The sequence below is a fragment of the Salvia splendens genome, chromosome 4 (genome assembly GCF_004379255.2).
Source record: "Salvia splendens isolate huo1 chromosome 4, SspV2, whole genome shotgun sequence".
In the NCBI taxonomy this organism is placed as follows: domain Eukaryota; kingdom Viridiplantae; phylum Streptophyta; class Magnoliopsida; order Lamiales; family Lamiaceae; genus Salvia; species Salvia splendens.
The window spans coordinates 24847041-24864756 of record NC_056035.1 but is presented as its reverse complement, the minus strand read 5'-3'; the positions used below and the strand labels follow the sequence as shown (position 1 = coordinate 24864756).

The 17716-nt window shown below is 48.6% G+C and overlaps 1 pseudogene; it reads left to right on the top strand.

Moving 5' to 3' along the window:
- Window positions 1-10339: 10339 nt before the first annotated feature.
- LOC121799619 lies at window positions 10340-11045 on the top strand (annotated as a pseudogene).
- Window positions 11046-17716: the final 6671 nt, after the last annotated feature.

The window sequence follows — 17716 nt, the reverse complement described above, 5'->3', positions numbered from 1 at the left end:
AGACCTCGGATCTTCTGACTGGTGTCCCGGACTATACGCTGATATTTGTGTGGGCAAATCTCACCAACGTACTAGGACTCGAATAATGGAAGACCGAAACTGCTCACGGAGGAAGCTCAAATTTCGAGCTCTCTCTTTCTAGAGGGGGACGAAAATTTTGTGTATTCAAAAGTGTATATCTTCTGTCTCCTTTATTCTCCTATTTATATAAGTCACATATTGGGCCCAGTCAGGGATCTAAGGAAGAATTTGGATCAGGCCTCACCCAATTAGCTTTTTACTAATTAAATTGAACCCACAATTTAATATAAGCTTATATTGGAATATTACAAGCAGCCACTACAGAAGTAATATTGCATTGCCTTTCCAAATCCGAAATTACAAGTATTCCGGGTTTCCTTTATTCGCGTTCAATTTATTTCCCGTGCTTAAGATAGAAACATCCATTAATTAATTATAGTCTTCTATGGACTTAATTAATTAACATATTTTATTCTCCAAGAGTGGACTCAGCAAGAATCTCTTATTTATTATTCATAGAGTAATCAAACTCCAACTAGCTAGGTTCTGAATAATAAAACCTCATTTCGAGCTCCTCTTGTGGATGTTATCAAACGAGATTCTCCTCGCGCACGTTTCAACATAATAGCAATTCTAGCACCTCTAGATAATGATCACCACTACCCAATATACCTGGTCGTTGGGTTACGAAAAACCCGCACCTTTGGTAAGTCAAAGTAGTGGATACTCAATATCGTATGCTCAATGATAACGTACATTGATTAAGAAATTAATTATCAAGACCTCGTCATTCAGTAGATAGCATAAAGAATCATCTTGCTGTTAGATCCATTCAGTGCTATACCACACCAACGTCATCTTATTTCAATAAGGTTTAGAAATAATCGGATTGACATTGCAACCTTTCGCGATAGGTAGTCTAGGCCTATCTAGGTTGTGAAATTCTTATTTTTCTTTGTTTAGAACTGACCGTGTTACCTTAAATTGGACGACGCCCACAACCGGTCTACTAAAACAAAGACTTAGACTTTGTTACATTTGCTCATACATTTAAATATGCAATAAACAACCATTAAATGTAAAACATAACAACATTATGACAAAAATAATCTGTTGCATTTATTGGAAAATAACCATTAGAGTTTTACAGTATGCAATCACTCGAAAGGTGATTTCTAGTATACAAAACCCTAACAAGCATCACTCGGCAGAGGTACCTCCTACCTTCTTGTTGGGTCCTTATCTCCCACACTTCTAATCTCTCCGGGATCGTATCATTAATTCGGAGGGAAGGGGCCGAGCCCCCAAACCACTTGTCAAATTCTGTCCACACGCTACATGCTCCTCGGCCCTGGATGAATAAATGTTGGAGGGATTCGATATTAGGGCTCCCGGGGCAGCATTGGCATTTTGAGGCCAGCTCAATCTTTCTCCACTGAAGTTTTGTATCGACCGGGATGCGATTCGACAGAAGACCCCAGTTAAAGATTGCTATAGAATTAGATAGGCCAGCTCTCCAAATATCTTCAAGACCATGTATCCTTGGCCCAAGTGTACGTATGGTATCCCATGTTGTTGCTATTGAGAAGTCCCCGCGTCCGGAGAGAGTCCACCTCGGGACGTCCGGCTCCCCAGTAACGATCGGAGTGTCAAGGATTCGGTGGATTACCGATTGTGGAAGACCGGCTTGTTCATGTAGCTGCTGAAGTTTAGCCTCATTCCAAGTGTCTTCCGTGATGAAGTCCGCGACCAAAGTGGTGTTGGCGCCTCTATCGTCGAGCCTGAGTTCCCTTAGAGTGACATCTCCCGCCCATAAGTCATCCCAAAAATAGATATCTCCTTTTCCAGTCACCCATCTGATGAAAGGGTTTGCATGGCTCCTCGCCCGCAACAGCCACTTCCATTTCGCACTGTGTTACCCAGACGGGTTGGCCGCATGTGGGGAGGTTCTCTTGCAAAACTTCATCTTCATATACCTTGCCCAGAGCGAGCTTTGCTCCCTGAATCTCCACCATAATTTGATGTTGAAGGCGCGGAGAACTTCCTCGGATTTTCGAATGCCGAGCCCCCCTTCAGAGGTTGGGAGACAAATCTGATCCCAGCCAATCCAGTGTGTCTTTTTCTTCTCAGTTGTCGACCCCCAAAAGAAACGAGCATCTGTTGGTCCAGTTGTTTAAGCGCCCCAGAAGTTGGCTCAATGGCTATGAAGATATGGAGCGGGACTGCTTCAAGGGTGCTTTTTGATAAGGGTAAGCCTTCCTCCAAAGGATAAGTGGCGGTGAGCCCAGCCCGAGACTCTCGCGGCAATCTTTTCCCGTAGGAACATGAACATATCTGTCCGCTTAACACCACGATAGATGGGGACTCCAAGGTATAGGAAGGGGAAAGTACCTCGTGAGAAGCCGCCCTCGGTATGGATTAGATCCGCATTCCTCTCATGTTTTTTTGCAATGTAGAAGTTACTTTTTGCAAGATTGATCTGTTGTCCGGAAACACCCGCATATTCGTCGACACAAGCTCTCAGTCGCCTAAGGGGCACCTCTGCCGCTTGTGTGAAAATAACAATGTCATCGGCGTAGGCCAAGTGGCTAATCTCCATGCAACCTCGGCTGGCCTTGAAGGTCATCTCTTTTCTCCCTAGGATGAGTCTATCCAATGCCCTCGAGAGATATTCCGCGGCAATCACAAATAAGGCCGGTGAGATTGGGTCTCCTTGTCTAAGGCAACGAGAGGATTTTAAAAAACCAGACGGGACTCCATTAATCAAGACCGAAAACCAACACGATCCCAAGCACCTCTCAATCATGGATATCCACCCGGCCGGGAAACCCATTCGGTCCAGCACCTTGATCAAGAGGGGCCATTGTACACGGTCATAAGCTTTAGCAATATCAATCTTGACCGCCACATTGGGGGCCGGATTACTTCTATGTAGTTCATGGAACATCTCTTGCGCCAAGAGGACACTATCATGTAATAGGCGCCCCTTCACAAAGCCGCTCTGGTTTGGTGAGATAACTTGTGGAAGGAGGGGAGTTAGCTGTTTTGTGAGGACTTTAGTGATGATCTTATTAGAAACATTGCAAAGACTGATGGGTCGGTAGTCGCTCCACGAGACGGGTGCCAGCTTTTATGGGATGAGCACAATGCTCGTGGCCGTGATGCTTCATGTTAGGAACGCTCCCCCAAAAAACTGTCTGACTGCCGCCACCACATCCGCCCCAACCGTTTCCCAACAAGCTTGGTAAAAAGTGGTTGTGAATCCATCCGGGCCCGGCGCACTATCTCCGGAGATAGCGAATACGGCTTTTTTGACTTCCTCTGCATTAGGCGGATCCGGGAGGGCGTCCACCTCGGCCGAGGTCGGAAGTCGTTGAATTAGGCTCAGATCCGGCTCCAAGAGCGAGATGGGGCCCGGGGCTAGTAGATTTTGAAAAAACTCGACCGCCGAGCTCCTAATCTCCGCGTCATCCGATACTTCCCTACCCTCAACGTTGATCGTGTGTATGCGCATCCGGATTCTCTTTTGTTTTATCCAACTTTGGTAGAATTTCGTGTTCTTGTCACCCTCCGCCAGCCATCTTAAAGTAGCCTTTTGCCTCCAGAAATCTTCCTCCATCTTGAGAAGTCGAATGTACATGGCAATGCATCTGTTAACTTCGGCCCTATTGTCCGGCGATGGTCTCTCCTCAAAGTCGTCTTGGGCAGCCGCTATTTTCTTCTCCATATCTCTAAGGTTTTCGTGAATATTCCCAAAGACTTCCTTGTTCCACTCCTTGAAGGCCATCTTTATTCTTGCCAACTTGATCTGAAAATTAAGTAATCCCTTAGCCCCGGTCGGTTGTATCCAATCCTCTCGAACCAGATCGGCGAACCCTTCATGTCTAACCCACATATTATGGAACCGGAATGGTCGGCCCCCCGAATGGTTACTTGGGATTCGGCACCTTACTAGCACGGGCCCATGATCCGAAGAAACCCGAGGAAGGTTGGTCACCCTCGTAACTTCGAAGTTTTGTGCCCATGGTTCATTCACTAACCCCCTGTCTAGCCTTTCGAAAAGGCCATTCTTAGCCCACGTGAAATCCGAGCCGTCAAAGCTCTGGTCAAGCACCCTATAGTCTTCAATGGTCTCCGCGAAGTCTACCATCTCGGCTTGGCGATTAGTCTCGCTTCCGGCTCTATCATAGGGCAAGAGGATGGTGTTGAAATCGCCACCGATCATCCAAGGAGTGTCCTCCGTGATTACCGAGATCACCCTCATTTTATCCCAAAGTTGAAGCCTCTCGCCCCTCGTGCATTTTGCATAGACTGCGGACAAGTTTATGTGATTAGCGAAGCGAGGCGATACGAACCGACCATGTAGAACCTGGTCCGTGTCACACTCGGCTTTAAAGCTTGCCCCCTCTTCCACAAAAATCCAAATCTTCCCATTAACATTCATGCCTTGGTAAGCCATCCCCAACATCTTGGAAAATTTCTCCGGGTTAGGGATAGTGAACAGCTCCAATATTGCAAGAAAATGGATATTATGAGATTTAATTAATCTTTTAAGGACGTTTTGGGCTGGCGCATTCGCGATCCCCCTAACGTTCCAAAATAGGAGATTGAGAGGCATAATTACAAATGGGGAGACGTACCCGGTGAACGTGAAAGGTCCCCTTGGAATTCCACCATTTGGAGATTGTCCGGTACTTGACAAGGGTCCTCGTTCATGATCATGAGGATTTCATCAGAGTCCTCGATGTTGGGCCGGGGGTCCCGAGTATCTTCCCCTCCCCCGCCATAGTCACCATCATCCATTGAGAAGTCTTCATTCTCCATGAGGGAGTAGTATTGATTGGTTCTAAGGAGACCCATCGTCCCTTGGATATTTTGGCCTTTCGTCGAAGACCTCCTTGATGCGCTAAGCGAGCCTCGGCGCCAATTTGTGAACGCACCTCGTCGTGGAAATGAAAACTCCCTCAACTTGTCACCATCTACCTCCTCATGAGAGGTATATCCCCCGGCTTTACCAAAGCTTCGGTCAAATCTTGCATGTGAGGGGATGCCCTTACCCTCGGGTTGGGTGCATGGATTCTCGTCGCGTGTGTTTTGTAGCTCACCCATGATATCTAGCCCATGCCACTCCGTCGGTCCAGGTTCTTTTGGTCCTTTCCCTCCATTTGGCTGATCCTTAGGTCCTTTCGGTCTCCCTTGATATCTCCATTCATTGGAATTTGATGTTTGCTTCGATTGATCTTGCTTGTCTTTGCCTCCTTGGGATCCATGGTTTGATTGTTCTTGGGCGGGATAGTTGTAGTTTCTTTTGGTCGGCCTCTCCGTCTTCCCCATCGCATAGCATACCTCGCTCTTGTTCCCAACATGCTTGCACTCCCGACAGTATGATGGGATTTTATCCCACTTAACTTGTTGCACCGTTTCACATCCACAAATATCAAGGATGATTTCTTCGGGTGGCGGTTTGGATATGTCAATCTCGATGCAAAGGTGAGCGAACGAGAGTCGCGTCCTATTGGCGGTTGCTCGGTCAATTTAGATGGGCGTGCCAAGGAGTTTGCCGATGGCGAAGAGTGCCGCTTGATCATACAAGTGTATAGGGAGGCCGATTAGGTTGCACCAAATTGCCGCGATGGGGGACTCGCAGTAGGCGTCAAAATCCGAGGACCATTTGAAAACCCTCATCGGGTGTCGATCAATATACCAAACCGGAGTATCTTTAGGGCCGCTAAGCAAACGAGCATAGTCCGCCAAATCCTCAAATTGTACGAGAATATGTTTGGCATTAATATAAGTCCACGAAAAGCCTCGGCATAATTTAATGTTATCTAGTGCTTTCTGAATTTGATAAGAGGCCGGGATGGAATGTGAGAATTTACCTACGATGGCGTGGCCAAGGGACGTCGCCAATTTTTGTGTTTCGGCTCCCGAGAAGTAGATGGCTGGAATACCGTTCGAGGTGGTTGCATATCCGATGTTTTGGATTTTTTCAGGGATGAACACTTGTTTCCCCTCGTTACTCGGCTTCCCCCTAACCACGTCCGCAACGGTCTTCGGCATGGCACCAGCCTCCCCCGACCAAGTGTGAATTCCTTTTCGGCTAGCCAAACGTTTCGGGCCTCCCCGGCTTATCGCAACCTCGAATCATCTCATCCCTCCCATTCTCGAACCTCGGCATGTCGACGGCGCCCGAAGTCTTCTCTCCATCCTTGGCTTGCCTACGCTCGGCCGGTGCAGGAGTGTTTGCGGACACATGTGCCGAAGCGCCTCGGCTAGAAAGAGTATTCGAACTTGACAAAGGAGGCGCCGAGCCACTTTCATAGGTATCCCGGATCTTCCGAATCCTCCCTCGTTCAAGCGGTGGGAAATCCTCATAGTATGTGTTGCTCTTAGACATAGGTAAGGTTACCATAGGCTCGGCTGTCCATGGGAGGGAGGTGGGTTGGGCATTCGTCGGTTGGTCTTCAATCGGAGCCTTGCCGGTGAGTAGCGGTTGAGCCACCATGGAGTCGAGCATCTCCGCCGACTCTAGGTACGCTAGCTGCACAATGGGGTAACGTTTTGGCGGCATTAGGGTCCCAACGGAACCTTCATCACATGAATCCTCAGTTGGGATAGGCTCCAAGGCGCTTTCGGAAAGTGCATTTGGTGTCACTACCAATTCGGGTAAGTTGACTTCCACAACTTTCAAGGCGGTTTGTCCCATGCTAGACTCTCCCAACGTCTCTTGGCCGGCAAATGGTACTATTTATATGTCCTCGCCGGTGGTCCCCGCCATCCCGCCGTGTTCATGGTCGGCGGTCAGGAGCTTGGAAGTGTCGCCGGCGCCGGGAAGTGCCTCGGTTTGTGTTTTTTCAGCCTCTTGTTTAGAGTGAGGACTACAAGTCTCCAAGGTAGAACTTTCCTCATCATCTTGGGGAAAGCTTGGCTTGAAAATGGCCGCTTTACATTTGGCGCTTCCGGCGTTGGGGCCATCACCTTCTCCGAACGAGAGTTTCTTTCGAAGTTGTTTATCCTCCGGGAGAGGAGATGGAACAAACCGTTTTCGTCCATTTCCTTTTGACGGTGGTGCGGGGGTGCTCTTCCTAGCCTTCGCCCGGGTCTTCTTGTTCTTCAGCGATAAGCCTTTGGTCGGAAACTTCGAAGGAGTATCCTCGGATGAGAGGAAGACCATTTGGTGGTTCGGGATATGCCTTGCTTCCTCAGGGTCCGGTGGAGGAGGGGGGGAAGTGTAGGGGGTCCGTCATGGTCGGCCGAAGGAGAAGGCGCCACTCGAGAGGGAGTGGGGGCTCGGCGGGTGGGGGCGGATGATTCGGCGTCCGACTCGATAGCCAACCTTGTAGAGGGTGGGGGTGTTCGGGATGAACGTTGACCGGCGTAAAGAGGATTGGTCGGCGGAAGAGGAGCCGTGGGTTTGTTGTTGAAGGTGAGGGGATTGTAAGAGAGAAGGAGGAGCGTCTCTCTCTAAAGGATAAGCGGCTTTTCCATCGAGGACCTTGACCCAGGAGAGAGTGTCCCTTGCGGAGGTATCCCTATTGCGGGCCTTAATTAGGAGATGTACTAATGTTTGGGGATGCAAAGGCTGCATCAAAAATTGTAATTGGATTTTTGAGAGTATATAGATGACCACTCTAGTCGTTAGGGAGGCCCTCGTTGTACTCTAATTTGTCATGGCGAGTCGTCACTTTTGGATGACTCGGTGTTTGTTTGGTGGTTGCAAATGGTTTTTGGTAATGCACAGGCGTGGGTCCGCCTCAACCCTCCACCCCTTGGGGTGTTTTTTTTTAAAAAAAAAAAGAGGAACAGGCGTGGGTTAATGGCACAATTCCAGAAAGGCTCGAAGTTTGGTCACAAAGAATCCTGCAGCACGATACGAAACACCTTTGCCGTATCATGCCATACCTCATCTTTTGATACATCTAGGCGGAACGAAACAGGAGCCGACATCAGCAGGTACAATTCAAGCCTTTTAACATGGTTTGGCAGGATCAGATGTTCATCCGAAATTGTATGGCCAATGGAACGATTAAGCAGAAGCATTGGAGGGGAGTTCGGCTAATGGCATAATGATACAATCATTTTGGTCGATATAACACCATAGAAATTGTCATATTTTAAAAGCTAATTTGATGCCTAACTCTTATATGATCTTTGGTACGTAATAAATGGCATTAAGATAGGATCATTTTGTCAAGAGCCTTTGTCCTAGCGGCAAGGAGCTTAAACATTATTGCATGAGGTGCTGAGTTCGAGCCCTCTTGACATCAATTGTAATTTCCTCGTATCTATAGTATAGAAGTTTATTTGTAATTTCCTCCCTTATATAGCGCCAACTTAAATTCCGTGCCACCTTCATTCACCGGGAGGGAAACAAGGCGGCGGATTTCCTTGCGAGAATGGGACTAGGGAGAGATAGAGGCCAACAAATGCAACAAGACTCGGTGCCGAGAGAGCTTGCGGACCTCGTCCGCATGGATCAAATGGGCCTTTCACATGTTCGTACCCTAGGAAGGGACGGGGACTAGATTTGTTTTCACTTGCTTCTTGTAATTTTGTCGGGAGTATGATGAGGTCCGACCCTTGTGGGATCGGACCGCATACTACTCTTGGTTTTTGTCTTGGCACACCACCTTCGGGTGTGGCCGCGCTTTGTAATTACCTCATTTTGAAATATAGGGATGAGGGACCCACGAACCCTCCACCGTAAAGGTGTTTAAAAAAAAAAAAAAAAAAAAAAAAAAAAAAAATAGGAGTTAATTAAAAAAAATTATGATAGGATCATTTTGGTCAATACAACATCATAGTAATTGTCATATCTATAAGCTCATTTCATAACGTAACTTTTATATGCGTTTACTTGGCCAACAAGTAAACCTTTTGAATCTATTTTTTTTGGAAACACCTTCAAGGTGGAGGGTTCGTGGGTCCCTCGGCCCTATATTTCATAAAGGAAGGGGTACAAAACACGGCCACTCCCAAAAGTGGTGTGCCTACACAAATTTCAAGAGTAGTATGCGGTCCGATCCCACATGGCTCGGGCCTCGTCCTACTCCCTCCAAAGTTACAATCAAAAAGGTAAAAATAATTCCACTCTCTTTCACCCCTATCTCGTTCCTCATGTCTAGGTTCCGTCCTCATTTCTAACCCGAATGTTAGGAACTCCCATTGCGTCCATCCGGACGATTGCTCTAAGGTGTCTCGGTTCCGAAATGGCATTCATGCGTAGGTAGTCGGTTCTCTCAAGGCCCAATTTGGCTAGTAGGTCAGCTGCATTGTTTCCCTCCCGATGAATGAAGGTGGTTCGGATGGTAAGTTGGCGCTTGTGGATGGCTAGGCGCGCCATGACTCGACATATATGGGTTGGGGCCCCATTCTAAGCCATTGAGAAGTTTGACAGCTTGTTCGGTATCCGATTCAACCCAGATAGATCGCTTGAATTCCGAGGCGAGTGCCAGGCCATGGTGTATGCTACTAGCTCCGACTCGAGGGTGGAGTGGGCTTCAAGAGGGGAGGCGAACGCGGCAAGCAAAAAAGCCCGCATGGTCTCAGACTAATCCTCCCCCCCGGCTTTATCTGTTGCTTCCATGTATGCTCCATCTGTGTTAAGCTTGATCAAGGGGTCGTCTGGGGGATTCTATTTGATCGGCATCACAGGGGGACTTAGTCTCTGATTCTCAATCTGGCTTGGGACGATGATTTTAAGTTGGACTCCCTTCCAATGTTTTGGTTTAATGCTTCCATTGGCCATGCTATTTCGAAGGAACATTTGCACTTTTCAAACCACATTGAACGCCTTAAATTGCACCGATTGATGGTGGCTTCGGTTACGCTCCGCCCATAGGAACCATAGGATCAGATATGGCATGGCTCGGCTAATGTGTTTCATGCCTGGTTGTTGTAGTCTTTTGGCCCACACAGCGAGCCTTTCTGGAATTGTATCATTGATCCGGAGGGGTGGGGAGGCTCCTTCAAACCAAGAATCGGACTCCCTCCACACACTACGAGCTCCAGCCCCTTGGATGAAGAGGTGTTGGAGAGACTCAATACTCGGCCTATGAGGGCAACACTGGCATTTGGATGCCATTTCCATCCTCCTCCATTGTAACTTTGTGTCCACATGGATTCGGTTGGAGAGGAGCCTCCAAATGAAAATAGATATGAATGAAGTGAGGCCCGCTTTCCACACGTCCTCGAGCCCCTAGATGATAGGCCTTCATGCGCGGGTGGTCTCCCAAGTCGTCCGTAGAGAGAAGGGATTCCATATTCTCGCACCGTCGCACGGCGAATCCCTCAGATCTGCTCTTCTGCAACCGTAAACATGGCGGCGACTCAGATGAGCAAGAAGTGAAAGTTTGTGGCTGATGGAGTGTTCTTCGCGGAGTTGAACGAGGTGCTCACTCGTGAGCTAGCGGAGGACGGATACTCCGGTGTCGAGGTTAGAGTTACTCCAATGAGGACAAAGATCATCATCTGAGCTACCCGCAACCAAAACGTTCTCGGAGAGAATGGCGGGAGGATTAGGGAGCTCACCTCAGTGGTGCAGAAGAGGTTTAAGTTTCCGTAAAACAACGTGGAGCTGTATGATGAGAAGGTTAACAACAAAGGGCTTTACGCCATTGCTCAGGCTGAATCCCTTCGCTACAAACTCCTCGGTGGCCTTGCTGTTAGACGGGCATGCTATGGTGTTCTAAGATTTGTTATGGAGAATGGGGCAAAGGGTTGTGAGGTTATCGTTAAGGGGAAACTTAGGGCTCAGCGTGCAAAGTCCAGAAGTTCAAGGATGGATACATGATTTCTTCTGGTCAACCAATTAAAGAATAATACATCGACTCTGCTGCCAGACACGTTCTTCTCAGCCAAGGAGTTCTTGGTATCAAGGTGAAGATCATGCTTGATTGGGATCCTAAGGGAAAGCTTGGTCCAGTTACTCCTCTTCCGGATATTGTCATCATTCATCCTCCAAAGGAAGAAGAAGCATTCCGCCCAGCTTTGGCACCGGCTGAGGTTGAGGTCGAAGTATAGATTTGAACCCAATGGTTGGTTTAGAATTTGGGTTATTTTTAATGTTTTGCGAATGTTGTTAGGGCTTCGTTGTCAGTTAGAACATTTATAAAAGTCATCTCCAATTTTTCATCCATTACAGTAATTTCTCATGTTGGATTGATAACTATCACCTAACATTCCTGTTTTTTGATAATATGATTGAGAGTTTTTCAGCCAGTACGACAAAAAAAAAGTAATCCGTAGAGAGAAATCCCCTGTTCGAGACAACGTCCATGTTGGTATGTCTGGTTCACCCAGAATGATTGGCGTGTCAAGTATCTTGGTGATGGCTTGGTGAGATAGTCCGGCCTGGGTGTGTAGCAAGCGGAGTTTGGGCTCGTTCCAAGACCCATTCGTGATGAAGTTCGCAACAAATGTTAATGGATCACCCCTTTCATCAAGGCAAAGTTCCTGTAAGGGGGTATCACCGAGCCACAAGTCATCCCAAAAATATAGTTTCCCTTGTCCAACCACCCGACGGATGTGCGGTTGTGCCTGTGCCCGAGCCTTCAAATGTCTCTTCCATGTCGTACTGTTTCTACCCGAAGCCCTCGTAGTGACTGGGGAGGCCTTGTGGCAGTATTTGGCCATCATGTACTTAGCCCAGAGTGAGCTTTGCTCCCGAAACCTACACCAAAGCTTGATGTTGAAAGCACGTAGCACCTCCCTGAACTTACGGATTTCGAGGCCTCCTTCGGCCTTGGGAAGGCAAATCTGATCCCATCCGATCCAGTGTATCTTTCTTTTCTCGCTTGTCGAGCCCCAGAAAAATCGGGCCAATTGTTGGTCCAACTGCTTGAGGACGCCGAAAGTGGGCTCAATGGCTTGGAAGATATGTATTGGGACCGCCTCAAGTGTACTCTTGATAAGAGTGAGTCTCCCTCCGAATGAGAGGTGCTGATGGGCCCAGCCTGAGATCCTAGCCGCAATCTTTTCCCGAAGGAACATGAACATATCAGTGCGCTTCACTCCTCTGTAAATAGGACTCCTAAGTAAAGGAAAGGGAAAGTACCTCGGGAGAAGCCGCCTTCACTCTTTGTATTGAATTTGTCCATCCTTCATGCGCTTCAGCAATGTAAAAGTTGCTCTTGGCAAGGTTGATCTGTTGGCCCGACAACTCTGCAAAGTGATCCACACAAGTTCGCCGTCTTCTAAGGGAGGGCGTGGCCGCTTGTGTGAAGATGATGATGTCGTCGGCATAGGCAAGGTGACTAATCTCCATGCATCCCCGGGTGACTTTGAACGTCATCTCTTTGTTCCCGAGGATCAGTTTGTCAAGAGCTCTCGAGAGGTAATCCGCCGCGATCACAAAAAGGGCGGGGAAATGGGGTCTCCTTGTTTGAGCCCCCGGGTGGATTTGAAGAAGCCAGCCGGGGCACCATTGATAAGGACCGAGAACCAGCATGTACCAATGCACCTCTCAATAAGTGTAATCCATGACTCCGGAAATCCCATTTGCTTGAGGACCTTGATGAGGAAGGGCCATATCACCCGGTCATAGGCCTTAGCCAGATCGACTTTGGTTCGGTGAGACGACTCTTGGGAGAAATGGGGTTAGTCTCTTTGCTAGGATTTTTGTGATGACCTTGTTAATGACGTTGCACAAGCCGATCAGCCGATAATCTCCCCAAGTTTCCGGCGATGGCTTTTTAGGATTGAGAACAATACTTGTAGCCATGATGCTTCGGGGGAGGAAAGCCCTACAAAAAAATTGTCTGATCGCAGTCACCACATCCGGCCCCACGATGTTCCAGCACACTTGAAAGAAGGTGGCCGAGAAACCATCCGGTCCTAGAGCACTATTTCGTGAGATGTCAAAGGCAGCTCGTTTGACTTCATCCGCATCTGGTGGCTTGGGGAGGTCCTCCATTGCGCCGAGGTGTGGAGCTGTTGCAAGAGTCCAAGGTCCGGTTCGGCGAGTTGCAGATAATTCGGCGCGAGGAGGTTTTGGAAGAACTCGACCGCCGAGTTCTTGATTTCTAACTCATCCGTGATTTCCCTCCCATTGGCATTGATCTTTTATATTCGGAGCCGGATTCTCTTCTACATAACCCAGCTTTGGTAAAACCTTGTGTTTTTGTCTCCCTCATCAAGCCAGCGGAGGGCCGCTTTCTGGTGCCAGAAATCTTCTTCCATCTTGAGGAGAAGGATGTACTCCGCAATCTGATTCAAACTCGGCCTGGGCCTGGGCAATACTCTCTTCACTCGTCCTGGGCCTGATTCAAACTCGGGTAATACTCGGCCTGATTCAAACTCGGGTAATACTCGGCCTGATTCAAACTCGGGCAATACTCTCTTCACTCGGCGAGGGGTCTGATTCAAACTCGGCCTGGGCCTGGGCAATACTCTCTTCACTATTTCTGAGGTTGGAATGGATGTTCCGGAAGATCTCCTTATTCCACCGTTTGAACGTCTTTTTTATCCTAGATAATATGATCTGTAGGTTGAGAAGACCCTCCGCCTCTGTAGGAGCCGTCCATGCATCGTGCACAAGGTCATCAAAACCCTTATGTTCTGGAATCGGAACGCTCTGCCACCCTCGGGATGGTTCACCGTCCAGCACCTGACAAGGACCGGTCCATGGTCCGAGCTACCCGAGGGAGATTTGCCACCCTGATCGCCTCAAAGAGTCTCGTCCACAGTTCGCTCACCAAGGCTCGATCCAACCTTTCCATCAACCCATTCTTGGCCCATGTGTAGTCTGAGCCATCAAAGCCCGGATCAAGTAGCCTGCAATCCTCAATGGCTTTGGAAAAATCAATCATCTCCGCCTGCCGTTTTGTATTGCTTCCCGCTCGATCCCGCGTGGAGAAAATTCTGTTGAAGTCCCCACCAATGATCCAAGGCATTCCTTCGGTGGCTTGGGAAAAGTCCCTCATTTTGTCCCACAGTACATGTCGCTCCCCCCTTGTGCACTTTGCATACACGGCCGAGACCATAAAAGGGCTCGGTAGTCTAGGACAAGCAAACCGCCCATGGAGCACCTGATCCGAATCATCTTCCACCTCAAAAGTCTGCCCCTTCTTCCACAAAAACCCAAATCTTCCCGTTGGAGTTCAAGCCCTTGAAGGTCATCCCCAAGGCTTTTAAGAACTTCTCCAGGTTTGGGGTTGTGAGCGGCTCCATTATTGAAAGAAATTTTACGTTGTGAGATTTGATTAATTGACATGTTTAACAAAAATAGTTCGTACCCGGTGGGTTTGAAGGTCCCCCTTGGAATTCGATGATTTGGAGGTCGTTCCTCGCTTGATATGCCTCCGCATCCATGATTGTGGGTTTGGTCCCATCATCAACTTTGTCAAGTGGCATGTCAGTCTCCTGGTCTTCAAATTCTCCGAAATCATTCTCCTCATAGATTTCACTCGCCATGAGGGAGGAATAGCGATTGGTACTCATGTGGCTTCTCGGCTCTTGAACTTCGGGTCTCTCGGGGGCGGGGTGACTGCTCGGTGTTCTCGGTCTCCCTTGGCCAGTCGAGGTCGAGGATTTTCTATGCCGTTCGATGCTCAATCTTCTCTGTGAGCCCCTCCGTTCTCTTCTATAGGGAAGGGTTTAAAGTAGCCGGGTCCCTGGGTTGTTTTGGGCTTTCTCGCCCGCTACGTTCCCCTTCCCCGGGGAAGGGAACCATCCCCATGTCGCATCCCTTTTGCATTTTCCCCATAATGTCGGAGCCCAACCACTCCGAGCCTTTGTTTTCTTTTGCCTTCAGGTTTACTCGTGGTTGTTATGTCATGACTTTGTTTTTCCAATATTGTTTCCATTCCATGGTATTCCCATTTTGTTTCGGCACACCACTTTCTTTTCCGGCACCTTGATCTCCACTTTGTGGCTGTTTTGGAGGGACTATGTTGTAGTTCCATTTCGGGGGTCGTTCCACCTTGTCCGCTGCATAACAAACGTCACTTTTGTGGCCCACATGTTTGCATTCCCGGCAATAGGATGGAATCTTATCCCATTTAACTTGTTGCACTGTTTCACGCCCACAAATTGATATGGATTGGGATAGGACGAAGGACCCGTTGGATATATTGATCCTAGAACCCCACGTATTAGGTTTGGCAGCGGACTTCCTTGATTGATAATCTGGTTTGATCCACTTCCAGAGCTTGGAAAACCTCGACCCGTTGGCTATATGATCAGCCAAGAATCTCGGTATGGTTGAACGCCACAAGAACTTGCTCAAAGTATCTTGATAAGTTCCATTTTTTTTTTTTTTTTTTATTTTTTATTTTTTATTTATTTTTTTTTTTTATCAAACACCTCTACGGTGGAGGGTTCGTGGGTCCCTCATCCCTATCATTCCAAAGGCGGTAATTACAAGGCGTGGCCACACCCAAAAGTGGTGTGCCGTAACAAATCAAGAGTAGTATGCGGTCCAATCCCACAAGGTTCGGACCTCATCATACTCTTTTCCAAAATACAATTAACCAAAAAGCTAGTCACTATTGTCTCCCATCGTCTCATTATCAACTTTAATGCCCGTTCCCGTCAAGGTATCGGATGTGCGACACTCCCATCTCGTCCAATCTAACCAAGTCCAACAGTTCTCTCGGTGCTGAATTGTAGTACATTCGTAGACCACTGTCTTGGACTAGCCCCATTTTCGCAAGGAAATCCGCCGCTTTGTTCCCCTCCCTGTGTATGAAGGTGGCTCGGAATTTGAGTTGGCGTTTATGAAGGGTTAGTTGCGCCACCGCTTGCCGGGCGAGTGCCGGGCCCCATCCTGTCCCATTGACCAATTTGATTGCTTGCTCTGCATCGGACTCAATCCAGATTGGTAGGGCGAGTTCTTTGGCTATATTTAGCCCGTGGAGCATGGCCAACAGCTCCGCCTCTAACGCCGAGTGTGCTTCTAGGGGTGTGCTGAAGGCGACGAGCATCTTACCCAAGTGATCTCGAATAATCCCTCCAGCCCCTGTTCTACCGTTCGCTTCATTGTAGGAGCCATCGGTGTTGAGCTTTATCCACGGCTGGTCCGGGGGGTTCCATTTGATTGCCATGGCTAGGGGTAGCGCCCTGATTGCCGCCGCTTGAGGAATGTTGATTCCAAGTTTAACTCCCTTCCAATGTTTCGGCTTCAAGCTTCCATTGGACATAGCATTCCGAATGAACATGTGGACCTGCCATACCACGTTTTGTGGTTTAAACTGTGTGCCTTGGTGGCGACTCCTGTTTCTCTCCGACCAGATAAACCACAGAATGAGGTATGGAGTGGCTCGGCTAAGATGTTTCTTGTTCGGCTGTTGGTACCTTCGCGCCCACACTTCGATTCTCGTAGGGATTGTATCATTGATATGGATGCGGGGGAACGGGCCTGTGAACCAACCGTCAAACTCACTCCAAACTCTGCGAGCTCCATGTCCCTGGATGAAGAGGTGTTGGAGGGACTCGGTATTCGGTCGGTGGGGGCAGCATTGGCACTTAGAGGCTAGCTCAATCTCCCGCCACTGAAGCTTCGTGTCAACCGGCACCCGATTGGAGAGAAGCCTCCAGATAAAGATGGCTATTGAGTTGGTGAGGCCTGCCTTCCAAACGTCCCCCAAACCTTGGATGATCGGGTTTCGCCCTCGAAGTGTGTCCCATGTCGAAGCCACCGTGAAATCCCCATGTTTAGAGAGGTTCCACCTCAGGATATCCTGTTCATCATGGAGGATCGGTGTATTAATGATGCCATCGATAACATGCTGAGGGAGGCCGGCCTGATTGTGAAGAAGCTGAAGCTTGGGCACATCCCAACCCCCATTAGTAATGAACTCCGAAACCCGGGTGGTTGGTCTTCCCCTATCATCAAGACTAAATTCCCTCAGAGGGCTATTGCCAAGCCAAATGTCATCCCAGAAGTAGATGTCCCCTTGTCCCACTAGCCATCTCATGTGCGGTTGTGCGAGGGGCCATGCTCTTGAGAGCCTTCTCCACGTAGGGCTACTCCTGCTCGGCAGTCTCAAGGTGAGCGGTGTGGAGTTGGTGCAATATTTTGCCATCATGTATCTTGCCCAAAGGGAGTTTTGCTCCCGAAAGCGCCACCAAAGTTTGATATTGAAGGCGCGGAGGACCTCCATAGTTTTCCGGATCCCAAGGCCTCCTTCATCAGTGGGCCGACACATTTGTTCCCAACCAATCCAATGGGTCCGCTTCTTCTCATTCGTAGACCCCCAAAAGAATCGGGCCATTTGTTGATCAAGTTGCTTAAGGGTACCGGCCGTGGGCTCGACGGCTTGGAAGATGTGTAAGGGGATCGCTTCAAGGGTGCTCTTAATCAACGTAAGCCTTCCTCCAAAGGATAGGTGACGGTGTGCCCATCCTGAGATCCTTCTTGCAATCTTTTCTCGTAGAAAGAGGAACATGTCCGTGCGTTTGACACCACGATAGATAGGTACTCCGAGGTAGAGGAAAGGGAAAACCCCTCTAGTGAAGCCCCCTTCCGCCTGGATCGAGTTTGCCCAATGCTCATGGGCCTCGGCAATATAGAAATTACTCTTAGCAAGGCTGACTTGTTGGCCGGAGACTCTTTCATACTTTTCAAGACAAGCTCTTAGCCGGCGCATAGGATTTGCCGCCGCTTGGGTGAAGATGATAATGTCGTCCGCATAGGCTAGATGGCTGATCTCCATGCATCTCCGGGAGGCTTTGTACGTCATGTCCTTTTGGCCGA